Here is a 27,371-nt window from a genome sequence, read left to right on the forward strand (position 1 = left end):
TCTGTGGCCTGCCTCAAATGCTCTTGTAGACTCTCCTGAGTGTCATTATGGGGCGATTCCAGATTATCTGACCCCATGTTGCATTTTCAAGTCCTTGCACACATGCTATGAGCTCAACACATATTTGTTGAATAAACAAATGAGAGGGGATGGGGAGAAAAGGCACCACCTAGCCTCCCCTCCACACTCAGTAACCTCAAAATCCTTGGCAACTTAAAGCAGCAATAAAATCTGCCAAGTCGGGAATTTCTTCCTAGCACCAGATCTCATACCAAAGTTAGATGTCAATCAGAGGATAACACGGATGGCTGTTATAGTCGTAAAAATGCCTGAGGATGCCACACACGTGCCTCCCCAGGTCATATAATTTTTTAGAGCCTGGATTCTCTTATAAAAGTGACATTCTTCCATGTGTTAATGCAGTGATATAGCCATTTTTGCATTTTCATGCTTGCTTATTTGTATTCTCATGTCCTTTTTACATCGATTTTATATTCATTTGTACTATAAGATATACCAGATACACACCAAATAATTATGCATTATATTTTGATTATTGAGATCCAGAGTGTGGGTAAAACTGAGCGCTATACCAGTAGATCAATAATCTGCCCTCAAGTCCTGTGTCCGCTAGTAGCTTACTTTATGTCCCCGGGGAGGGGTTCTTAGCTCCTACTCCTCTGTAAGCTGAGGGGATGTGAGCTAAAACCAGAGGCCCCACTGCAGCTCCAGGACTCTCTGTCCACAGCTCTGCTGGTTAGCTCATGAATATACACACATCTCAGGACACACTATGCTCTACAATGTGTCACTTTCACTTTGCACTGAGGCTGTTGTTAATACTGCCAATGCCTGTGGCATTTCAGGCACCATGAGAATGAGCAGTTACTTCCTTCTGAAGGTCAGAGACCATGTGGGTCACCGTCACCCCGTCTCTGGACCATCTGGCTGCCGACGATACAATACTAATATCCACACTCAATTTCCCCCCTGGGGAAAAAAAGGATCCAAAAGAGGCAATGTCAAAATAACTCATATAATCCAAATTTGATCCTGCAGAGAGCAGCTGGCTGGGGGAAGTTGAGGGAGGAGAAGACCTTCGGCCTATACGCATGATGGGATTGTCCCTTTGATAGTGGAGCGAGCAGTTTCTTGAAGTGTGATTTAAGAAGGTAAACGGACACAGGCAAAGTGTGGGGGGATTTCTCTGAATTCTGGACAATCCTGGCTGTGAAGGAGGCAGTGGCCACCTAAGAAGGAAGCAAGCACAGCCTTTCCTTAGTCTCACAGCGATAATGACATGGCAGGGAGAAAACCCTGGAGACTTTTGTCTGGATAACGCATGAGGATGTAGGGCCCAGGCACAATGCAGTTACCGATCCTCGGAAAAGTGGTACAGTTCTCAGAGGGCCTTACTCTTTCTGCCTCACAAATCAGGACAGGTCATGGTGAGCCCTCCTATAGGAATTGCAGGACATGTAAACTTCTTTTCTTTTTTTTTTTTTTTTTTTTGGCTGCACCACGAGGCATGTGGGCTCTTAGTTCCCTGACCGGGGATCGAACCCATACCCCCTGCACTGGTAGTGTGGAGTCTTAACCACTGGACCGCCAGGTAAATCCCAGGACATGTAAACTTCTGAATTAGGGCTTTGACTTTGAAAGCAATTTGAGCTGTATTTTAAATTTCTTACGTATTCTGAAGTTGTTTAGAGTTAAATTATTCTCTGTTAGGTAAAAAAAAAAAAAATTCTCTCCAGTTCTTCTTTTCTCTAGTCCTCACTTGCCATCTCGACCTGAACACTCATGCCATTTCAGACTTAATTTCTGTTGTTAGCTCCTTCAGCTATTGCTGGAATTGGGGCTGCTCATATCCTGAAGATAAAACCTTTGGCATCCAAGGGGGGAGGGGGGCGGGAGAGGGAAGGATCCGGAGTTTGGGATTAGCAGATGCACACTAGTGAATAGAGGATGGATAGACAACAAGGTCCTACTGTAGAGCACGGGGAGCTGTATTCAATGTCCTGTGATAAACCATAGTGGAAAAGAGTATGAAAAAGAATATATGTATCTGAATCACTTTTCTGTACAGCAGAAATTAACACAACCTTGTAAATCAACTAGACTTCAATAAAATTAAAAAAAAAAAAAGGCCAGGCATTCCAAGTGTTGACCCTGCATTCATGCTGTAGAAGGAAAGTTTCCTTAAAAAAAAAAACAAAGGCCAGGCATTCCAATTGTTGACCCCACATTCATGTTGTAGAAGGAAAGTCTCCTTAAAAAACAAAACAAAACAAAGCAAAACCACCACCACCACCACCAAAAAACCTTTGGCATGAATTGGTAGTTTCCAGGCAGCACTTAAAGCAAGGATCCCTGTCAAGGGGCCCGGACCTGGCAAGACAGTTGACAGAAAGAAAACCTAGGAGATCACGGGAGACAAGGCTTGCATACGGAGGCTCTAGGGGAGGCTGCATGAGCTCAGACCTACACCATTTCTAAGGGTACTGTGTAGATGAGGATAATTAGCTCTAGGAGGTGGGCTAGTTTGGGTCACTCCTTCCTTAGGAGGTTGACCAGGATTTGGAATAATGAGAGAACATGTTAAACCAGCTCTGCTGCTATAGAAAGAGTTGACTTAGTGAACCAGACCTAAAGGCAACTATCCCGATGGACCACAGACGTAACAACTACCTTGGGCATCACACATCTTCATGAACTTGGAATTGACAACGATGATATAACATCTTGATCTTCCAGGAAGGTTTAAGAATAAAAAATTATTAGATTCTAGTCCTGGTTCTGAAACTTGAGGTGAATCACTTCCCCACAGTGACGGCATTTCTTTATTTGTAAAGTTGTTTCCCAGGATGAACGTTTACTGACAAAAGATAGTCCTAGTTGAAAGGTTCCAACTGGAGACAGAGGATTTTGACGAACACAGAAGTCCAGCATCTCTGCGTGGAGCTGATCTCAGGGCCTGCTGTGCTGGAGCTCCCTCCTTATCCCACGGCCACAAGACTCATGACACTGGCTTCTGTCCTTTTTCCTTGCTCCTACTTCCAAAGGGCTCCACCTCTGCAGGGTGGAGAAGGTTTAGAGACCCTTGTTACCATCTCAGTAAGATTTCCTGAGCATATGAACATGGAAAACAGAAAACCAGGTTTTCAGGACACCCACAAAACTGGGCATCCTTTACAGTATTTTCTGGGGAAGAATTTTCGTTCCCTGAAGAATTAATGTCTATCGCTGAAACCCTAACACACTTTCCTTCCCACTGAATGGTTCCACTTTTCTGGGAAGATGTCTGCCAGTAATTTCCCCACTAAGCTAAATCTAGAATAGCCAATCCTTGGAATTTTCTTGAATTTATTTATGGACATTAGATTTGGAGGATTTCTTGAAAAATGTTTTTTTAAAAAGCCCAGTCAATTGGAAGTCAGTGTGTCCAGCTCTGTTGCTACAGATGTGGGGGGATTTTGAGCCAGTGACTTGACTTCTTTGGGGACTCAGTTTATACATTTGTAAAATGAGAGTGTTGACCTAAAATAACGCTTGAGGTTTCCCAGCTCTAGTGTTCAATGCTTCTATGTTTTCAGTATTTATTGATGTTTTAAATAATGTTACTTCGTTCCCAGAGGCCCCTGGATCTGCCATACCTCTGTCCAGATTCCTCCACAGATAAATAGTTCCAGGTGGAATTCGTTTAGATTTATTATTATTATTTTAATAGCTACCATATATCCAGTGCTTACTATGTGCAGAATATATATTATCTGACATAATCCATGTGTAACCCAAATACTAGGCTTACCTTCCTCCATATTTTGGCGAAGGGGAATTTGCCTTAAAACTGTTTCTTGCTCCTACTGGCAGCTGCTTCTCGGGCTGCATACTCCCTGCCGCTGCTCTAGGTTACCTCTTGGACAACACTCCCTGTGCTGCGGGCCGCTACCTGAAACCCTGAGACACTGTGGTCCTCCTTCAGGTGGTCCTGCTGCTGCTGTGCTGGCATCAGGGGATTGGGAAACGTGGAGTGGTACTTCCCTTCCCTCTTGTAACTCTTAATTCCTCCATCCCAACCATGCATGTCTTTGTGGGGTTTGTGTTTTTGTTTTGTTTTGTTTTTTGGCCACGAGGCTTGCAGGATCTTAGTTCCCTGACCAGGGATTGAACCCAGGCCCCGGTAGTGAAAGCACCGAGTCCTAACCACTGGATCACCAGGGAATTCCCGATTCTTTGTGTTTATAACAGATGTTATTATATTATAGAGTTGAAGATAACTATTCCTATCCAACAGAGGAAACAATAACACAGAGCGGGATGTGAAATATGATTGTGTCCAGAGCCCCAGGTAAGACAATGAATGAAGACAGATGGATGGATGGATGGATGGACGGACGGACGGATGGATGACAGGAAGCTCTTCGCCATATCCTTTAGGAAGTAGCTCTCAGTTCATATTCTTGTTCTCTGTCTCCAGAGCCTGCCTTCCTTCCCTCTGAGAGAGGTACATTCTTTTATTCTTATTTCAAACCTCTACTTGTCTTTCAGAGCCCACACCTGCAGTCCACAAGGGTTGATCTTAGCTTAGATTTCATCACCTTCCTCCTCCAGGGCAAACCATAGGTCATACCAACCACAGCAATGTACTTCCCAAAAGTCTGAGTTACTAAGCAGAGAATCACATCACAGGTTGTTTCATCCGAGCAGTTCAGTTATGAGTCTCCAAAACACATTAGACAAGTTCAGGGTGAGTTTTGACCCTTTAAGTCCCTTCTTATTCAAACCTCTCCTCTCATGTGAGGTCTAGGTAAGCTTCCCCATTCTTTTTTTTGTTTTAGCCATGCCGTGCAGCATGCGGGATCTTAGTTCCCCGACCAGGGATTGAGCCCATATCCCCTGCAGTGGAGGCGTGGAGTCTTAACCACCGGACCTCCAGGGAAGCCCCAAGCCTTCCCCGTCCTTCCTACAGTTTTCTTAACTATAAGACCGAAGATTTACACACAGCTTCCAACATAAACAAACACTAATTTTTTTTATAGAACATACAGTGTATAGAAAATATGAAACCCTTTTTTTCCTAAATGCAGCATAATCTGCACAGATTCCTTGGCCCACCACAGAGGTGGTGCTGGACATTATTCCAATAGTTCTTCACTGTCTTTCTGGCAATCATGCCCAGAAGAGATGGATGTGAACAAAATAGTGCTGATTTTCTGTTTCTTCAAACCACAAAACCATCTATATCAAGTAGTTGCTTGCAAGTACACAAATACTCTAAATAATGAAAATACAGGGAGTAGCAGCCTGTAGATATCATTGAGCCCATGTTGGTTAATTGTACTGTTCAACTCTTCTATATCCTTTACTGCTACTCTTCTATTACTGAGAGAAAAATGTTAAGCTAAGCATGAGTTAAAACTGATGTCCCCAACTCTAACCCATTGCCGTATTAATCATTCCAATCTCCTCTCCTTGTTAATATGTAATCTCCCACTTCAACAGTGAAAACTTGGCTCCCACCATCAGCCATCAATTTACTTAATTGTTCAATTCCAGGATTCATGCACGATTTTTTTCAGAATCATTAACTCATACTGCTGTACTGTAGGAATAACTTTATCAACTAGAGTACAGTTCTAACATACAATTCATTTTGCCTTTAGTCTTACAGATTTCACTCATATCAAAAGTCATTAATCTTGGGATATGATCCTTATTTCTTTTTTTTTTTTGAATTTTTGAATTTTATTTATTTTTTTATACAGCAGGTTCTTATTAGTTATCCATTTTATACATATTAGTGTACACATGTCAATCCCAATCTCCCAATCCATGATCCTTATTTCTAACGTGTGGCCCTTTTCAAGTTTCACTAAAAAGCTCATGGTATTTACCAGTTCCTTCTACTTGGCAGGAGTTGAACTCCAAACTCTCCTTCCAACACTAGACAGTTGCTAAAATCTCTATCAAGTTATTTATTTAGCTTTCTAACTGCTACTCTCTGATGGGTTCCTTGGGGCTATTGTCCTCAATAGGAATAGTTTAGAAGTTGGTGAGGGGAATTTTTTTTTTTAATTGGGGTATAGTTGCTTTACAGTGTTGTGTTAGTTTCTACTGTACAGTGAAGTGGAGCTCCCTGTGCTATACAGCAGGTTCTCATTAGTTATCTATTTTATACATACTAGTGTGTATATGTCAATCCCAGTCTCCCAATTCATTCCACCACCTCCCCTCCCTTTGGTGTCCATACGTTTGTTCTCTACATCTGTGTCTCTATTTCTGCCTTGCAAGCTGGTTCATCTGTACCATTTTTCTAGATTCCACACATATGCGTTAATATACGATATTTGTTTTTCTCCTTCTGACTTACTTCACTCTGTATGACAATCTCTAGGTCCATCCACATCTCTACAAATGACCCCACTTCATTGCTTTTTATGGCTGAGTAATATTCCATTGTATATATGTTCGGTGAGGGGAATTTTTATGCAAATGTTAGGGCTCCTGGCTCTATATCTCTCATCTTTAGAGACTTTCCTTTCCATTTACAAGAGCTGTGTCAGCCCTGAACTCTGGATTCTGTTTTTTGTTGTTGATGTTTGTTTGTTTTCCAGTTCAGTTACATTACCATTTTCTCCTTGTATTCTATTTCTGTGTGCAGATGAAAAGTGGGAAGTGCCCTCAGGAGAAAGAGCATTTTGATATAAGCTCACTTAGTTTTCTTCTCCACTTTCACATTTCATGTCCCTTCCAGTTTCTGCCATCTTTGGAGCCCTTTCACACAGTTTATGCTTATATTTTGTACAACATTTATCATTGTTATTGGCAGGAGGTCAGTCTCATAAAATAGTTCTTAAACAGAGCAGGTAGGGTATTTATTCCAGTGAGATCATATAAGTTGGCATGAACTACCCGATAAATATACCCCCATCTAAGTTGTGGGTCTCTTCTTGGTAGATTCAGAAACCTGATTATGTCAGGAGGATCTGTTTATATTAACCAATCACAAGACTAACATATAAAACCAGAAAGCCATTTTATTAATTTCCGAAGATAAATAAGACTTGGACCAGAATCCTCATAGCTGCTTGACCAGCAACTTTCTTTTCCTGTAGGCAAACCCACATGGAAGTCAAATTACAACTAGGGGTTTGTTTGTTGAGCATGAAATCAGAAAAAGAGAAGCAGGTTGGGTGTTTGATGGAATCAAGCTAATATAGCCTCAGGTGTACATCCCCACAAAATGGAAAACCTGGCGATGGACCAAGCCTCCTCCAAATTCATTGACTGAGTTTCTTCTTTTTCTCTGACAGCTCTTGTTTATCTCTGTGTCCCTCTTTTTTCTGGATTTCCATGGCTGATCTGTACCTTTATCCAAGGACATTGTTCTTTAGTAAGAACGCCAATAACATTAACACGACCCATATTGTACTGGTCTAAACACTAGTCTACCTTTTTCTTGTGACTTTTCATAATTCTACTTGAGTCCTGTATTTATTCATTAAAAGTTTAATTCTAAGAGAAAATCTTATTTCGTCAAAGTTAAAATCGTAGAGAAGATGTCCCAAACAGGGGCTACAGTATCTACCTCTTTGAGTTTAAAGATACAATGGGATAACATAGGTAATGCTTCTGCACTTATTTGATAAGCGTTAAAGAATTCTTTCGTTTCCTTCCCCTTATTTAATGAAAACAGGCGTTGAAGAAAACACATCGATTTTTTTCTTGTATGTTCCCCACATGAAAATCATTTTCTTAAATTTTTGCTGGCCAGAAAAACAAGGGTCCTGAAAGCATTTTTCAATCACAAGCCTGGATGGAGATTAAAAGGCAAAACAAAACAAAAACATTAAGGCTTTCAATGACCAATTCTCCTTCACAAGACACTGGTAAATCAGAACCTGACTCTCCCAAATAAATATCAGCATTGGAACATTGTGTGTCCTGACTTCCATCAGTCACGAAGAGATCTAAGCCAAGGGTCTCGGGCTTTATCTTGGTGGTGAATTCAGAGACAGTGTTGCCATCCCCATCAGCAGCAGAGTTAAATTATATGTATGATAATTAGATACACTGTAACACATCTCTGTTTACATCCCTTGATATTTATCATAAGAGTTAACTGTCTGCTATGTGGAAAACACTAAGGTGGTATCTCTAAATGTTATTTCATGTAATCCTCACAGCTCCAACAGCTAGGGTTTGTTCTCATTTCCAAATAAGGAAACTGGTACAGAGTGGACTCTACATAAGTGTTTGAATGAACGTGGGTGAGCGGGCTTAGTGACTTGCTCAAAATCATGCGTCCAGCAGGCATCAAGGTTGGAATGTAAACCACCCACGTCTAGTTCTAAGGCCTGTGTTCTTTCTAACACCTCACGATTCCTGTTAATAACATAACATAGTTCATCCTAGTCAAGGCTTGTGGAGATCACAATTAAAGAAACGATTCTGATAGTGAAGGTGTGGAGACCCGGAACAGAGTCAGAAAGATGTATTTGGAAAGACAGAAGTTTCAGGGGCTGCCCATCGAAGACAAAAGCCAAATCTCATTGATCCTATTCCTGTACCAGCAGAGATACATTGCCATGAACCTGTGTCATTTCCAAATGAATGCAATTACTATTTATACCAAGAAAAGTTCTCCTTTTTTTAGAAAAGCATTTTGTTAAATGGAAAGAGCATGGCAGAGGGAGTCGGAAATCCTTGAGAGAGTCAGAGAGCCCTCTTGGCCTCGGTTTCCTCATCAAATCAAAGAAGGGCATCAGCCCAGATGATCTTTAGAGTCTAAGAGTTCAAGGTGCCTTGCCTCAGTCACATCCATTCTTTTCTCCTGACCCACTTTCCCAGCTGCATGCTCGTGGAACAGATTGACAACAGCAATCACAGAGTCAAGTTCCCATTTAAAATACAAGTCTTGTTATTTTGGTACCAATTACAAGGTTACGGATCATACTTAAAGGTGTTTAATATGCTGTAATGTTTAGACACACTTGGCTCCAACATTTATGGGCGCTGTTTGTAGCAACAAGAAGCATGCTCTCACTCTCTAAGTATGCAAGACTGCTGTAAAAACAGTACAGATGGGCCGGAAAGAAAAGAGTCTCCAACCAGCTACAAAGAAGGGCAGCAAGTGTTTTTGGCTGCGCTGTTGGTTCACCTACTGACTAATCTCTCATCACCCACAGCCTGCTTTTATAGGTGTGTATTTTGTTGTTGTTTCTTACTTTGTTTCAATGCCTGATGTAGAGTATTTGTAAAAATGGTATGAGGGATTTTTACGGCCTTGTATGGCCATATTGTGCTAGGAGTCATATATTGTTTTAATGAGACCACAGTTCTGTGACTGTGTTCCTCTTTATCCCTTCTCACCACATCAAGGTGACAGGTGGCTACTTCTCAGGTGATGTGAAAGTGTCCAAAAATGTGAGGTGATGCAATGATAATAGGAGATAGCATAGTTGTCTTTAAGCCCAAAAACCGTAGTTGTGTTTGAGTCCTAGAGGGATCGTATGTCTGAGGTAAATCCAGTATATCTCCATTTTAAAAACTCTATTCAAATATGCTCTTAAACCTGAGAAGGAAGTGAAATGTACAATCCATTTAAGAACCAGATTCCTGGCTGAAACCAAGTTTTACAACTTGGGGTTGGGGGAGCCTTCACAAAGAAATCCCTCTCAGCACTCATTAGCTCACGAGCACGGGCCATGCCAAAATAACCTTTTCCATGTTGAAAACAGGCAGCCATGTGCATGCTTCTACAATCTTTATCGAAAAAAAAAAAAGAAAAGAGAAAAACCTCACTGACTTTTGCTGCAGAGCCTTGAACTGAAGGTACCATGTTGACGGAGGAACAGCTGAACTTGAAGGAATTAGTTTAACAAAGTGAAACATATAAAGTGGCAAAAAGTTATAGGAGGTGAGAAAGATTCAAGGAAGCAGAATAATTTAGGAAAAGTCAGCCTTAACAAACAGCATTCTACATTTTGAGCATCCTTGCAGGGAAGGTGCCTATACTGGGATGCAAAGCAAAACAAGATATGACCTCCATCCTTAAGAAGTTTCCCTCTAGAGCAAGTGTCAGCAGACTACAGCCAGCGGGGCCAAATGGCCTGTTTTTGTACTGCCAGTGAACTAAAAATGGGTTTTCCTATTTTAAAAGGTTAAAAACAACTAAGAAAAATAAAATACAAGAGTTAAAATGAAAAAGAGCATGCCAAACCACCAGTGGCCCACAAACTCTAAAATATTTACTATCTGGTCTTTTACAGAGAAAGTTTCCATGGGGAAAGTCAGATCATTGAATTACAATCAAAATGACAAGGGCTAGGGTGGGGTAAATGTGTGGTTTGCCAGGTCCAACAGAGAGGTGTGTAACACAGGTCTGAGAAATCAGTGGAGACTTCTCGGAGAAAGTGGCAACTCCCCTGGGACCTACAGAATGGGTAGAAATTAGATAAACAAAGATACTGGAGTGATGATTGAACATTCAAAGCAGAAGAACACCATGGTGTAGGAATGGAAAGAAGTTGTGTTGCAGAAACTTAGATGGAAAGTGAGTCGGAAGAGATAAGGCTGGCTACCCAGGTGTAAACGGGGTTGTCCCCCTTCCCAGGTCCAGGTTGTTTCTACCGTTAAGTCCAGCCTATTCTTTGAGGGCTTAACCCCTATTCACAGACTGGTAGCAATCAACGGGGGAGCACCAAAGGCAGCAGAACAGCTGACCTCGAGGAGGGGTCTGTGCATTTGGGTGGAGGGTGCCCTCCAGGCTGGGACAGCCCTCCTGCAGCAGGTGCTCTCCATGTGCTAGTCCCCCACCCCGGCTGCAAGCCTGCCAAAGTCCTGCGTCATCGTGGGCTTCATTTCCCACCACCTCCCAAACTCAAAACCTCAACTATCCTCCTGGGGACCCAAGAACCTCTCCTTTTAACCTCCCAAAACACAGATTTCTGATAAAACCCTGCTTTGTGGACAAAGGGGCTCCCCACTGCATTGTTTATCATCAGCCAGATGAGGCTTGGGCTTCTGAGATACCGTTGGAAATACTTAAAAGGTGAACACACTTGGAAGATTTATAGCAAATTCACGTTCCATCGTGGCTGACTTCAGTGTTCAAGAAAATGTGACTTGTTTTCTATAATTCAACTGGACATGTGATTCCCGGCCCAGTCTGCCAATTTATGGTAGCCATTTACAAGGAAACTAAGGCATTTCTGGAACTACGTGAGGTCACTTTTTTTTTTTTTGGCTTTGTTGGGTCTTTGTTGCCGCACGTGGGCTTTCTCTGGTTGCGGCGAGTAGGGGCTACTCTTGGTTGCGGTGCACGGGCTTCTCATTGCGGTGGCTTCTCTTGTTGTGGAACACGGGCTCTAGGAGCGCAGGCTTCAGTAGTTGTGGTTCGCGGGCTCAGTAGTTGTGGCTCGCGGGCTATAGAGCGCAGGTTCAGTAGTTGCGGCGCACGGGCTCAGTTGCTCTGCGGCATGTGGGATCTTCCCAGACCAGGGCTCAAATCCGTGTGCCCTGCATTGGCAGGTGGATTCTTAACCACTGCGCCATGAGGGAAGCCCCACGTGAGGTCACTCTATGAATTAACCGTGGTCCATTCTGTATTTAACATGCTTGATTGAGATCCCTCTGCCTCCACTCTTCCCGGGGGCGATGATCTAAGTTCTGAGGGCTTCCAGAGCGTGAGAAAGGAGACAAGCTCGCGGCCATCAGCATTCATCAGCCGGCCTCTGCTGAGACGTACAACCCTCGTTCCTCTTTGATTATTGCTACTTATTCCTGCACACCCATGGCTGAACTAGCACATTCCCCGCTTCGTCCTGAAATCCAGTCCAGGAAGGTCTCTCTCTTCCTGACCACAAAGGCCTGCCCGCAGCCAGCTCTGAGCCACGTTTAGGACACAAAAATGTTTACTGTCCTCCTTGGTCTCACAGGAATGTCTCAGGCCCACTCTGCCTAGAGACGTCTGACTACCGTTTTTTGTTTCTTTTTATAATTGAGGTACAATTTCCATAACATAAATTTAACCACTGACCATTTTAAAGAGTACAGATTCAGTGGCATTTAATACATGTTTGAGGTTGTGCAACCATCACCTCTGTCTAGTTCCAAGACATTTTTCTCTCCCCAAAAGGAAACCCGACACCTCAGAGGCAGTCACTTCCCATTCCCCCTCCCCTAGTCCCTTGCAAGCCCCAATCTTCATTCTGTCTCTACAAACTAACCTTCTCCTGATGTTTCCTATAAATGGAATCATACTTGTGATACTGTGTGTCTGGCTTTGTTCACTTAGCACAGGGTGTTATAGAGGTTCATCTACATTGTAGCAGGTTATCAATAATTTATTCCTTTTTGATGGATGAATACTGTGTAATTGTATGGATATACTCTATTTCGTTTGACTGACATTTGTGTTGTTTCCATCTTTGGGCTATTGTGAATTGTGTTGCTATGAACACTCATGCACATGCATTTGTTTGAGCACCAGTTTTCAATTCTTTGGGGTGTACACCAAGGAGGGGAATTGCTGGGTCGTATGTTAACCCTATGTTTAACTTTTTGAAGAACTGCTCAACTGTTTTCCACTTCAGTGTTCAAGAAAATGTGACTTGTTTTCTATAATTCAACTGGACATGTGACTCCCAGCCCAGTCTGCCAATTTAGGGTAGCCATTTCCAAGGCAACTAAGGCATTTCTGGTAATGACTAGAAATCAGAAAAAAAAAAAAAAGGACTGGTTGGTGGAAAGACTTGGAGTTCAGTTTTATATATTTGGTTTAATGTTCAAGGGAGACAAGAATTTGAAGATATTTGTAGAGAGTGTTTGAAGTGATATACTGTAGAACCTAAAATGAAAGAAAGTGAAAATGCAAAGGGTAAATATTTAGGGAAAAACTAGAAAATTCAAAGAACTAAATGAGACTGAAAAACGTTGTAGAGTTTTACTGCCAGGATTAGATTGGAACCAGTCCTCTTCTGCGGACAACCAGAAAAGCTGGATAAAATTAAAGAAAAAATTCTGCTTGAAATCAATGGAGAGATGACAAGAGAGTGAAGAATTGTCAGGCCAGGGTTACAGTAGGATGAACTCAGATGTTGGAGCCACTTTTCACCTGAGGATGTTTGTTGACTCCCAAGAAGGCAGCTCAGAGGCTGAGTCGCTAGGCAATGGTTTTGACAGCCTTGTGGGACTAAGGAGACAGAAACTGGAATTCCAGGCCTGCCAAGATGGTCTTACTACTGAAGCCCTTCATTTTGGTTTAGATCCAAATTGGTTTTATCCACAGAGGAGGCATGAGCCAGAAATAGACAAGCCCTCTCAAGAACTTCTCCACAACTTCATGTCAGTCCTTGAAACTAGACCAGGGTAATCCAGGATTGACAGCACTCCCCATCAGCTGGCAAACACAATTCTTCAGAAGAAGATAATGTCATCCAAGGCCTCATATTACTTCTACAAACTATTTTGCAAATGCAACATCCAGTGCACACACATGTATACATGCACAAACAAGCACAAAAGGAAACAAGACTACTTGTTAAAGGTATTTTATTTTCCATTGATTAAGAAAATATTGTAGAGCTGGTTCAAGACGGCGAAGTAGAAGGATGTGCGCTCACTCCCTCTTGCGAGAGCACCAGAATCACAACTAACTGCTGAACAATCATCGACAGGAAGACACTGGAACTCACCAAAAAAGATACCCCACATCCAAAGACAAAGGAGAAGCTGCAGTGAGACGGTAGGAGGGGCACAATCACAATAAAATCAAATCCCATAACTGCTGGGTGGGTGACTCACAAACTGGAGAACACTTATACCACAGAAGTCCACCCACTGGAGTGAAGGTTCTGAGCCACACATCAGGCTTCCCAACCTGGGGGTCTGGCAACGGGAGGAGGAATTCCTAGAGAATCGGACTTTGAAGGCGAGCGGGATTTGATTGCAGGACTTCAACAGGACTGGGGGAAACAGAGACTCCACTCTTGGAGGGCACACACGAAGTAGTGTGTGCATCAGGACCCAGGGGAAGGAGCACTGACCCGGGGGAGACTGAGCCAGACCTACCTGCTAGTGTTGGAGGGTTTCCTGCAGAGGCGGGGGGTGGCTGTGGCTCACCGTGGGGACAAGGACACTGGCAGCAGAAGTTCTGGGAAGTACTCCTTGGCGTGAGCCCTCCCAGAGTCCACCATTAGCTCCACCAAAGAGCCTACAGGCTCCAGTGCTGGGTCGCCTCAGGCCAAACAACCAAAAGGGAGGGAACCCAGCTCCACCCATCAGCAGACAAGCGGATTAAAGTTTTACTGAGCTCTGCCCACCAGAGCAACACCCAACTCTACCCACCACCAGTCCCTCCCATCAGGAAATTTGCATAAGCCACGTAGATAGCCTCATCCACCAGAGGGCAGACAGCAGAAGTAAGAAGAACTACAAACCTGCAGCCTGTGGAACAAAAACCACATTCACAGAAAGACAGACAAGATGAAAAGGCAGAGGGCTACGTACCAGATGAAGCAACAAGATAAAACCCCAGAAAAACAACTAAATGAAATAGAGATAGGAACCCTCCAGAAAAAGAATTCAGAATAATGATAGTGAAGATGGTCCAGGACCTCGGAAAAAGAATGGAGTCAAAGATCAAGAAAATGCAAGAAATGTTTAACAAAGACCCAGAAGAATTAAAGAACAAACACCTACAAGAATTAAAGAACAAACGAACAGAGATGAACAATACAATAACTGAAATGAAAAATACACTAGAAGGAATCAATAGCAGAATAACTGAGGCAGAAGAACGGATAAGTGACCTGGAAGACAGAATGGTGGAATTCACTGCTGCAGAACAGAATAAAGAAAAAAGAATGTAAAGAAATGAAGACAGCCTAAGAGACCTCTGGGACAACATTAAACGCAACAAAAACCGCATTATAGGGGTCCCAGAAGGAGAAGAGAGAGAGAAAGGACCCGAGAAAATATTTGAAGAGATTATAGTCGAAAACTTCCCTAACATGGGACAGGAAATAGCCACCCAGTTCAGGAAGCACAGAGAGTCCCATACAGTATAAACCCAAGGAGAAACACGCAAAGACACATAGTAATCAAATTGGCAAAAATTAAAGGCAAAGAAAAATTATTGAAAGCAGCAAGGGAAAAACAACAATTAACATACAAGGGAACTCCAATAAGGTTAACAGCTGATTTCTCAGCAGAAACTCTACAAGCCAGAAGGGAGTGGCATGATACACTTAAAGTGATGAAAGGGAAGAAACTACAACCAAGATTACTCTACCCGGCAAGGATCTCATTCAGATTTGATGGAGAAATCAAAAGCTTTACAGACAAGCAAAAGCTAAGAGAATTCAGCACCACCAAACCAGCTCTACCACAAATGCTAAAGGAACTTCTCTAAGTGGGAAACACAAGAGAAGAAAAGGACCTACAAAAACAAACCCAAAACAATTAAGAAAATGGCAATAGGAACATACATATTGATAATTACCTTAAACGTGAATGGATTAAATGCTCCAACCAAAAGACACAGGCTCACTGAATGTATACAGAAACAACACCCATATATATGCTGTCTACAAGAGACCCACTTCAGACCTAGGGACACATTCAGACTGAAAGTGAGGGGATGGAAAAAGATATTCCATGCAAATGGAAATCAAAAGAAAGCTGGAGTAGCAATACTCATACCAGATAAAATAGATTTTAAAATAAAGAATGTTACAAGAGACAAGGAAGGACACAACGTAATGATCAAGGGATCAATCCAAGAAGAAGATATAACAATTATAAATATATATACACCCAACATAGGACCACCTCAATACATAAGGCAACTGCTAACAGCTATAAAAGAGGAAATCGACAGTAACACAATAATAGTCGGGGACTTTAACACCTCACTTACACCAATGGACAGATCATCCAAAAGTGAAAATAAATAAGGAATCATAAGCTTTAAATGACACAACAGACCAAATAGATTTAATTGATATTTATAGGACATTCCATCCAAAAACAGCAGATTACACTTTCTTCTCAACTGCACACGGAACATTCTCCAGGACAGATCACATCCTGGGTCACAAATCAAGCCTCAGTAAATTTAAGAAAATTGAAATCATATCAAGCATCTTTTCTGACCACAGCACTATGAGATTAGAAATCAATTACAGGGGGAAAATGTAAAAAACACAAACACATGGAGGCTAAACAACACATTACTAAATAACCAAGAGATCACTGAAGAAATCAAGAGGAAATCAAAAAATACCTAGAGACAAATGACAATGAAAACACGATGACCCAAAACCTATGGGATGCAGCAAAAGCAGTTCTAAGAGGGAAGTTTATAGCAATACAAGCCTACCTCAAGAAACAAGAAAAATCTCAAATAAACAATCTAACCTTACACCTAAAGGAACTACAGAAAGAAGAACAAACAAAACCCAAAGTTAGTAGAAGGAAAGAAATCATAAAGATCAGAGCAGAAATAAATGAAATAGCAACAAAGAAAACAATAGCAAAGATCAATAAAACTAAAAGCTGGTTCTTTGAAAAGATAAACAAAATTGATAAACCATTAGCCAGACTCATCAGGAAAAAGAGGGGGAGGACTCAAATCAGTAAAATTAGAAATGAAAAACGAGAAGTTACAATGAACACCGCAGAAATACAAAGCATCCTAAGAGTCTACTACAAGCAACTCTATGCCAATAAAATGGACAACCTGGAAGAAATGGACAAATTCTTAGAAAGGTATAACCTTCCAAAACTGAACCAGGAAGAAAGAGAAAATATGAACAGACCAATCACAAGTAATGAAATTGAAACTGTGATTAAAAATCTTCCATCAAACAAAAGTCCAGGACCAGATGGCTTCACAGGTGAATTCTATCAAACATTTAGAGAAGAGCTAACACCCATCCTTCTCAAACTCTTCCAAAAAACTGCAGAGGAAAGAACACTCCGAAACTCATTCTATGAGGCCACCATCACTCTAATACCAAAACCAGACAAAGATACTACAAAAAAAAGAAAATTACAGACCAATATCCCGGATGAATATAGATGCAAAAATCCTCAACAAAATAATAGCCAACAGAATCCAACAACACATTAAAAGGATCATACATCATGATCAAGTGGGATTTATCCCAGGGATGCAAGGATTCTTCAATATACGCAAATCAATCAATGTGATACACCATATTAACAAATTGAAGAAGAAAAACCATATGATGATCTCAGTAGATGCAGAAAAAGCTTTTGATGAAATTCAACACCATTTATGATAAAAACTCTACAGAAAGTGGGCATAGAGGGAACCTACCTCAACATAATAAAGGCCATATATGACAAACCCACAGCAAACATCATTCTCAATGGTGAAAAACTGAAAGCATTTCCTCTAAGATCAGGAACAAGACAAGGATGTCCACTCTTGCCACTATTATTCAACATAGTTTTGGAAGTCCTAGCCATTGCAATCAGAGAAGAAAAAGAAATAAAAGGAATACAAATTGGAAAAGAAGAAGTAAAACTGTCACTGTTTGTAGATGACATGATACTATACGTAGAGAATCCTAAAAATGCTACCAGAAAACTACAAGAGCTAATCAATGAATTTGGTAAAGTTGCAGGATACAAAATTAACACACAGAAATCACTTGCATTCCTATATACTAACAACGAAAGTTCAGAAAGAGAAATTAAGGAAACAATCTCGTTCACCATTGCAATAAAAAGAATAAAATACCTAGGAATAAACCTACCTAGGGAGACAAAAGACCTGTATGCAGAAAACTATAAGACACTGATGAAAGAAATTAAAGATAATACAAACAGATGGAGAGATATACCATGTTCTTGGACTGGAAGAATCAATATTGTGAAAATGAGTATACTACCCAAAGCAATCTACAGATTCAATGCAATCCCTAGCAAATTACCAATGGCATTTTTTACAGAACTAGAACAAAAAATCTTAAAATTTGTATGGAGACACAAAAGACCCCGAAGAGCCGAAGCAGTCTTGAGGGGAAAAAATGGAGCTGGAGGAATCAGACTCCCTGACCTCAGACTATACTACAAAGCTACAGTAATCCAGACAGTATGGTTCTGGCACAAAAACAGAAATATAGATCAATGGAACGGGATAGAAAGCCCAGAGATAAACCCACACACCTATGGTCAACTAATCTATGACAAAGGAGGCAAGGATATTCAATGAAGAAAAGACAGTCTCTTCAATAAGTGGTGCTGGGAAAACTGGACAGCTACATGTAAAAGAATGAAATTAGAACACTCCCTAACACCATACACAAAAATAAACTCAAAATCGATTAGAGACCTAAATGTAAGACTGGACACTATAAAAGTCTTAGAGGAAAACATAGGAAGAACACTCTTTAACATAAATCACAGCAAGATCTTTTTTGATCCACCTCCTAGAGTAATGGAAATAAAAACAAAAATAAACAAATGGGACCTAGTGAAACTTCAAAGCTTTTGCAAAGCAAAGGAAACTATAAACAAGACGAAAAGACAACCCTCAGAATGGGAGAAAATATTTGCAAATGAATCAACGGACAAAGGATTAATCTCCAAAATATATAAACAGCTCATTCAACTCAATATTGAAAAAACAAGGGCTTCCCTGGTGGCGCAGTGGTTGAGAATCTGCCTGCCAATGCAGGGGACATGGGTTCCAGCCTTGGTCTGGGAAGATCCCACGTGCTGTGGAGCAATTAGGCCTGTGAGCCACAACTACTGAGCATGCGCGTCTGGAGCCTGTGCTCCGCAACAAGAGAGGCCGCGATAATGAGAGGCCCGTGCACCGCGATGAAGAGTGGCCCCCACTTGCCGCAACTAGAGAAAGCCCTTGCACAGAAACGAAGACCCAACACAGCCAAAACTAAATAAATAAATTAATTAAAATTAAAAAAAAAAAAAAACAAACAACCCAGTCAAAATATGGGCAGAAGACCTAAAAAGACATTTCTCCAAAGAAGACCTGCAGATGGCCAAGAAGCACATGAAAAGCTGCTCAACATCACTAATTATTAGAGAAATGCAAATCAAAACTACAATGAGGTATCACCTCACACCAGTTAGAATGGGCATCATCAGAAAATCTACAAACAACAAATGCTGGAGAGGGTGTGGAGAAAAGGAAACCCTCTTCTCTACTTGTGGGAATGTAAATTGATACAGCCACTATGGAGAACAGTATGGACGTTCCTTAAAAAACTAAAAATAGAATTACCATATGACCCAGCAATCCCACTCCTGGGCATATACCCAGAGAAAACCATAATTCAAAAAGACACATGCACCCCAATGTTCATTGCAGCACTATTTACAATAGCCAGGTCATGGAAGCAACCTAAATGCCCATCGACAGATGAATGGATAAAGAAGATGTGGTACATATATACAATGGAATATTACGCAGCCATAAAAAAGGAACGAAATTGGGTCATTTGTAGAGACGTGGATGGATCTAGAGACTGTCAAACAGAGTGAAGTAAGTCAGAAAGAGAAAAACACATATTGTATTTTAACGCATATATGTGGAACCTGGAAAAATGGTACAGATGAACCGGTTTGCAGAGTAAAAATAAAGACACAGATGTAGAGAACAAACGTATGGACACCAAGAGGGGGAAAGTGGCGGGGGTGGTGGTGGTGGTGTGATGAATTGGGAGATCGGGATTGACATATATACACTAATATGTATGAAATGGACATCTAATAAGAAACTGCTGTATTAAAAAAATAAATAAAATTCAAAGATTCAAAAAAAGAAAATATTGTAAATATTGTGTGTGTTTTTGTGTGTATACACACACAATGCTAGGATACTATTCTGGGATACTTGTAATGTATATACTATGCTAAGATACTATTCTGGAAGAGTGGTAATTTCTGTTTCTTGATCAGCATTGTGGTTACATATGTGTGTTCACTTAGTGAAAATTCAAGAAAAAATAACATTACTTGTTGACAAAAATTCAAAGAGTGCATAACAGGCATATGGTAAAAAGCATATCTCTTCAGTCCTTTTTTTCACAAGAGGCAAATACTGTTACCAGTTTTTAGATATTTTTACAGATATTATTTATATAGACATTATATATGCATGTATAAATGCAGATGTATGAATGTAGTTGTATAATGAAAGGGTCAAATGCTATGTACATTTTTATTGTAATATAAAATACATACAGAAAAGTATAAAAATCGTAAGTGTATAATAAGTGTATAATTCTGATGAACACATCCATGAGAATATAAACAAGATCCTTTCATGTTTAAACCTCCGAATATACACCCAAAAAAACAACAACAAAATCCTGGGATTCTAATTGGGATTGCACCTAATTCTTAAATCAATTTGGGGAGAATTGATGAATTTGATATATTCACAATAGTGTGCCTTCTAAACCATGAACATAGTACACCCTCCCTTTAGTTTCAACTTAATTTACTTCAGCAATGTTATATATAGCATTGTCCAGTAGAAACACAATGCAAACCACAAATGCAACTGACTGAACTAGCCACATTTCAAGGGTTCAATAGATATATGTGACAAGTGACTACTGTATTGGACAGTGTGGTTCTATAGTTCTCAGCATAGAGAAAATTACACATATATGGTGGATTGACTCCAAGATGGTTCATGTCTTTTTGACACTCTTGTAAATTATATCAGAATTTTTCTTCTGTTTTTTACTTGTTTGTTGATGACATATAGAAATATACTAGATTTTTGTAGTATCTACATATCTAGATACATATCTTGTATCTAGTAATTTGATAAATCTGCTTATTAACTTCAATAGTTTATAGATTACTTCTTTTATTATAAGCACTTTATCATGGCAGTTCATCTCTCTTTTTATTTAAACATGTTTCCAATTTATGATGTTAGACTAACCATACCCTTTTTCAGTGGGATGAGGAGTTACGTTCTCAGGGATTCTGGTGCAAAATGGCCCCCAAATTGTTTCTTAACAAGAATGACATTTCTCTGGATTGGGTTGTGCCCTTAAAAATGTGGAATATGTTAACTCAGCATTTTCCAATTGTATGATCATGGATTTTGTTTTCTCCTCTATATGAAATATTTTTTCCTATAATCTTGCCCTTATTTTATAATTTAAAAGCAAATTTCCAATAAACATTTTTGGGAAAGCTGTGGGAAATACAATAGTATTACCCATGAGAAATTAAGACCATGAGCTCACAGTCATATATCAAGGCACATGCTTTTTTGGTTTTGTTTTTGTTTTTGGACACGCCACATGGCTCGCAGGGATCTTAGTTCCCTGACCACGGATGGAACCCTGGGCCTGGCAGTGAAAGCGCCAAAATCTAACCACTGGACCACCAGGGAATTCCCAAGGCACATGCTTTTGAACAGCTTTTTCCACCAACGTGTTGAAGTGAAATAAGCAAGTCCAAGTCTTATGTTCATAAGTCATATCCTTTGTAATTAATGGTAAAAATTGTTGTCTTATTTATTCGATATCATTGGGCAGGAAGGCACTGTGCATAAGTCAGCTTTCCAGACAATTAAAGTGTACTGCTTTGTACAAAAGACTTTTTTTTTAATTACACTTTTATAAAATATTTTTAATGCATTACATAATTTTAGAATGCCCTTGACAGACCATATTAAACTTCATTTGACCTTTTATTGATGATTCATGTCACTCTTATGAATTACAATAATTGTTCTGTGCTGTAAATCAGGTTTGCTCTCAGGGGAAATTGGAATGTATAAACCTGTTTATTCTTTTGTTAAATTAATGCAGGCTGCTGTTATTTTTTAATTCTTGTTTCCAGATTGTTTTTTAAAATCATAATGTCTTCCTTGTTTTAAACTGGTCAAAACCACATCTTCTTACTTCTATCGCATGTCCATCCCAGTACCTTCAAAAATACTCTATGAGTCAAGAAAGAACAGGAAGGTGGAAAGTTAATGGTGGGGATAATCTAGAGATCTAGGAATGGTGCTTTTCTAATTTCTAGCTTCCATTTCAGGCCTGGAAATTGATATGGTTAAAGTAAAAAGGTGACTCAGTGATATGCAAAGGGGCATAAAAGGGGTCTAAGATCAGGCTTCATAAGTGCTCTAAGAAAAGACCAAGAGCTTTCCCTCCAGAGTGCTGTGACGGCTATTTTGGATACACTGAAGCTTTGCTAACCCATCATATGCCAGCTAGTTGAGGCTGCTGGACATTTGTCATCTAAATAGTGAGTTGTCACTCTATTTCCAAGACGAATGGACACATTACGGAATAAAAACTATAGCTAAAATGCAATTTATTAATTGGCCCATGTCAAACTGGATTTCCTTAGCACAAGACCTATAAGCAGAATCTATAATTGCAATTTCAGTTCCACCAATTACTTTGGACACGTCATTTCACTTCTGTCATACAGACTATACACTTTAACAGGGTAACATTTTGAAAGGTTTGCAGATATTTGCGCTATTATTTCCATCCTTTACTCTCTCCCATTTCAAGTAAATCTGCCATTAAGTATTTATTCTCAGAGAAGGAATATAAGAGAAGCAAGCGAACAAGTAAGAATTTCCTGCAGTAATAGTGTTTCAAAACACACATGTTCTTAAAGGAATAGAAAGGATTTGTGATAAGGACAAGATATTTAGGAGAAAATCTCATAGTCTTTCCTATTTTTTCCCCCCCTTTCAAATTAGAAAATGATGCCCTGGATTGTGAGGTGAGGCGTGAGGGAAGGACACTGGGAGCTCCCAACCACAGGGACATATGGAAGTCCCAGTTAAAGTTGACCAAACTCAAGGAAGGAGGAGAAATATCAAATAGGTGTGTGGGGTACAAGGGCAGAGCAGGGGAGCCACAGCAGGGCATCAGGTCACAGGGGAGAGTGAAGGTAGACTGTGCCTAAGGAGCCTCACAGTGACCTTCTACCCCAGCAGGGGGCCTGGGTTCAGAGTGAATCTTGCTCATCCCTGACTTGCACGGAGATGCCAGAGAGGAGATGAAGGACCAGGGACAATCTCCAGCCATCTGGTGATGGACACCAGACAGGGAGCTGGTCATCTGAGAGGAAGCCATGGTGCCAAGCCTGCAAACTTTAACTCATTTAATCCTCATTAAAAAACCCCAGAAAATAGATGTTGTTATTGTTATCTCTATTTTATAGAGAAGGAAACTGCAGCTTAGAGAAATTAAATAATTTATCAAAAGCCATGCAGTGATGGAGACAGGGTTTGAGTCCAAGTCTGCCTGCATTCAGAAACAATACTCTCGAAGCAAGCTGCAGTGCCTTAGACACTTGACTTTTGATCCTGAACCCTTGTATAGCATGGATTATTGCACACTTTAGCTTCTTCATTATATATGGCAAAAATACTAATCATCGGTACAATCTAAGAAACCTGTATTAAGTAACCTTCTTGAAAGAGAATAAAATTCATCTGATGCCTTTAGAGTACTATTACGTAAACCGTGTGATAGACTTGGTTTTATGGTTTCTTAATTATTACTGTCTCTGCTAATAAACGCCTACTCTATAAAACCGTAAGTGGAACATGCTAGCCCATACAGCTGTAAACATTTCACTAAAGCCTTTCACGTACATCACACCATAGGCCAGACCATCTCCCCACCAACAGCAGAATCACACACGAGTTAATCAGGATGAGAGATGACTGTAACGTATAAACTTAATACAACAGTGGCTTAAACAAGATAAAAATTTTGTTCTTTTTCACATAAAAGCCCAGAGGTATGTAATTCAGGGATGGGAGGGCAGCCCTGTTTCACAAAGTCCTCAGGGACCCAGGCTGCTTTCCAGGCAACAGATGGATGGAGGAAAAAAGACAAAGGTACCAACTGATTGTTTCCTAAAGAGGCTCTCAGAAACTGAGAGTGTCACATGACACTTCAAGTTTTGTCCTGTTAGCTAGAATTTGGCCACATGAACGCAACTAGCTTCAAGCTAAGCTGGGAAATATACTCTATTCTGGGCAGTCATTGGCTTAGCTAGAAATTTTATTGTTATGGAAAAAAAGAGGAAAACAAATACTGGAGGAGAGCTCACAGTCTTTGGTATCACACACTACTGTGTGTGCACCCATCCCACCTCAAACCCTGGTCCCCACCCCCATGAGTCTGCTTCCCTAAGGAATTAGCGATCTGTGGCCTGAATCTTTAAAACTGATTCTATAAGAACTGCTCAGTCCTCAACTGATCTCAGTGTCTGTCTCTGTCTTAGATATTGCTTAATTAATCATGTATTAGGAAACAAGATATAAGGATTAGACTGTGCAGCTAAAGAATGAACATTATGTGTGTATATATACACACACACATACATACACACACACAATGTTTATGTCCATCTATATCATATGTTCATGTAATGTCTATATATTATATAACCTTGTATATAATATATAGATAAATGCCTATACGTTATATATCTATATAGATATCTATATATGATTTAAATTTTTGAGATTGTTAAGTATATAACATAATACGTGGAATTATTCCAGGTAGGTATGTATGTAGTTTAATGAATTATCATAAAATGAACCCCCAAGTACCCATCACCCAGATCAAGAAATAGAGCAGTGCCAGCCCCTAGGAGCTCCCACTTGCCCCCTTACCCGTAAGACCCCTGTCCTCCATAGAGATAACCCTAAAGGTAACCACAAATCTGACTTTTATGATAACCATTAAAATGTGATATTTTGCGATAGAAGACTTGGATACTAATCCCATTTTTGTGTGATCTTGAGCAAACTATTTCCAGGGAATCTTCCAGGTATGTACGTATGTAGTTGGAATTTTTCATTTTACATAGTATATATTGAATATGTTTGTGTGTGTGATGCAAATCTCCAACTTGGTGGTATTTAAGATCATTTTTAGCTTTTAAAATCTGCCTTCTGTATGTGGATAGACAACTGCATGGTTTTTTGTTTGTTTTTGTTTGTTTTTTAATCCTTAAGTGCTCTTCCTGGTAACTTTTAGCATCTTAAAAAATCATCTAAATAGTTAAAATGATAACTAAAATTGCTTCATTCCCATCAGAAATAAGGTTTAGTCCATTTATAAATAAAGTAATACACCTCATTTAATAATGTTACTCTTACATGATGAATTTTTTCTTTTTTTTAATGCTCAATGCTCCAGAAAGAGATCATCTGACTTCTAAGGGTCTTTTGGGACCTGCTAACTTAACTAAATTCCTGGTGTCAAAGCTCCATTAAAGTGGTCAGGCAGAAAAGATACCTGCTTTGTTGCACTAGGTAATTAAATTGTGTCAAGAGCATACTTGGCTCAATGAAGTAGTGTCAATGCTTTTTATCTTTTACCCTGAAGAAACTAACTTTAATTGCTGTCTTCTCAGAATAACTTGGAATTTTCAACAAAGAACTTTCTGCAGAGAAGGCTTTATGATTTTAAGAACCAGAGTCAGAATGCTACCAATAATAATGAATATGGGCTGATATTTTGTGTGAGCACAGTAAAGGGGGAGAGACAGGGAGAAAAGAAGGTTTCAGGAAGAGGTAAGTATGGAAATCAGCAGAAAGGGAGGCAAAGAAAAGGAGACGGAGGATGAAAGAAGAAACTTGATGGGAAATAGAGAGATGCAAAGGGGGTTTCCTACACCTAGAAACGAATTCGTTAATGGTAACAATGCTAGTACACAGGGCTCACCTCTGGACAATGGCAAGCGGAGTAAACAGCCTCTGTCATGACTGTCCCGTGCACCGTCATCAGCAGTTGTTCCCTGAGAAGGCTCTTAAAACCTCCTTGTTTACAATGGAACCATCACACAGTTGTACCCGGTACAAATCCAATTCTCTCTGCCCACTGACACATACACACTACTATATATAAAACAGATAACTAATAAGGACCTACCATATAGCACAGGGAACTCTACTCAATACTCTGTAATGGCCTCTACGGGAAAAGAATCTAAAAAAGAATGGATATATGTATATGTATATCTGATTCACTTTGCTGTACCCCTGAAACTAACACAACATTGTAAATCAACTACACTCCAATAAAAATTTTAAAAAGAGGAAGAGAAGAAGAAACTATGGTTTCGAGGGGGGGGGGTGATTGCACCCACATTCCACCCAGAAAGCGATGTCCGGAGGCCAGGGTGAGGCGGGAACTGTCCTCTCTGGGTGAGCATCTCACCACCAGGAGTGGGAACCCGGTGCTTAAAGGTGCAGATTTGTATGCATCAAAAGCTTCTTTTGCAGAAGGTGCTCTCCTGAAGAACTAACAGTCCATTCCAGAACAGGTGGAGGAAACCGGCTGTGCTGGGCTTACCATATCGCCACGTGGGTCTCCATCATGCACCTTCCTATAGAATTTTCAAGGACAATTTGCATACGTACTTACTTTAGACTTAACTTTTGATTAAGGTAGGACATCACTGTTTTATTGAAATGAACACCTATTGTGTCTGGAATTTTGAAACTTTCTGCAAAATAAAACAACCTAGAGTTATAGAATTTAACATTTGGAATGGCTTTTTGGGGTCCATAAATGCTATCTATGTCATCTGCCTTACCCAAGGGTAGCCAAACCTTTGCTCTAAGCTTGAATATGAAAGACATTAGGAAGTGTTTACATTTCTTTTTGTCTCTGAGCCTTCGGTTTTTAAAACAAAAATTTCTTTTTGTCTCTGAGTCTTGGTTTTTAAAACAAAAATTTCAGTAAATATTTATATGTTAAATTACGATTTGAGGCACATTTTCATGTTTTTCACTTCATTGTACCCTTGAATAGAAGTAGAACTGACAGTGGTCAAGGCTAAGGGTCCTATGGGACCATGGTGCTGGAGAATGTGGCTTTTAATTTGATGAGCAGAGATCCTAAAGGAGCTGTCATCCTACTGGGGGTATCTTTTTTTAACTTTGTTACTGAAGTTTTGTCTTTGTTATTCTTTACCAACACTGTCTGTCACTGCTTAGTTACTTGTTTGGGATGCTTCTATATTGGGATCTTGCTCTTTGGAAACTCTGTTATACTGTTGTTGTAAGATGAAACTAGGGTATCTCTCCCTGGGTAGGTGTTCTTTCCCTTAGAATAATAAAAATAGCAATAATAATAACAACAAAACAACAATGAATATAATTATTAAAGTGTTTGTCATGTATCAGGCCTCATGCTAAATGCCTTATATACATTTATTTAATACTCACTATAATCCCTTAAAGCAAGTCTTTTCTCCACATTTTACAGAAAGAGAAACTGAGAATTAGAGAAAGGAAGTAATTAACATTGCCAAAGCCATAGGCCTCTAGAGTGGCAGAATTA

General features: G+C 40.1%; 1 protein-coding gene across 3 annotated transcripts in view; it reads right to left on the reverse strand.

The window, feature by feature from the left end:
* LOC309650258 (heparan sulfate glucosamine 3-O-sulfotransferase 3A1) overlaps nt 1-27,371 on the reverse strand; it is a 442,514-nt gene that overhangs the window by 129,509 nt on the left and 285,634 nt on the right. For 2 of the 3 annotated variants that reach the window (XR_014257468.1, XR_014257469.1), the window contains one exon: nt 360-7,815. The exons of the other annotated variant lie outside the window; for it this stretch is intronic. The gene's annotated coding sequence lies outside the window, so the exon portion shown is untranslated. Of the gene's footprint in view, nt 1-359; nt 7,816-27,371 lie in introns of those variants that run through there. 3 annotated transcript variants of the gene reach the window in all.

This window comes from Balaenoptera physalus (assembly GCF_965194825.1).
Source record: "Balaenoptera physalus genome assembly, chromosome: 20".
NCBI lineage: Eukaryota > Metazoa > Chordata > Mammalia > Artiodactyla > Balaenopteridae > Balaenoptera > Balaenoptera physalus.